Raw genomic sequence first — 535 nt, 5'->3', positions numbered from 1 at the left:
TCCCAGAGTGGTGATGTATGTTGAAAATGCAAGTCCATAGTCCATGAGCAACTGAGTTCCTTAGTCCATAAGCTTTTCCTGTCAGCAAGCTGGGGTCTTGACTCTTTGCACTTGCATTGTCTGGAAGCAGTTTAAGGCAGAAGCACTGTTCCAAAGGTCCCGCCAAACCGCTCCAAGGCTGCTCACCCCAGGCCTGTATCTACCTGGGGACCCAAGCTTGCCCACCTAAAGCCTCAGTGTCCCTGGCTGATCCCAGACAGCTCCCAACATAGTCCAGTTAAAACAGTATATTTGTTTATATAATAATTTATTTAAAAATCTATTTTATATTAGAATTGTGCTGTTTTATATTCATGAGCTCTAGCAGATGACTCTAAATCATATCAACAAACAGAATCATAATAAAAGAAATTATATATACTTATTTGTTTCTGATAGGATTTAATGATGTGTTGCCAATAACTAGAATCTGGCAGTGGGAAAAGTTTCAATTGTTTTCTTGATATTACAAAAAGAGGTTAACTGAAGGTAAGTC

This window comes from Hipposideros armiger, unplaced genomic scaffold (assembly GCF_001890085.2).
Source record: "Hipposideros armiger isolate ML-2016 unplaced genomic scaffold, ASM189008v1 scaffold_1824, whole genome shotgun sequence".
NCBI classification, from domain to species: domain Eukaryota; kingdom Metazoa; phylum Chordata; class Mammalia; order Chiroptera; family Hipposideridae; genus Hipposideros; species Hipposideros armiger.
This window is presented reverse-complemented; position numbering follows the sequence as displayed.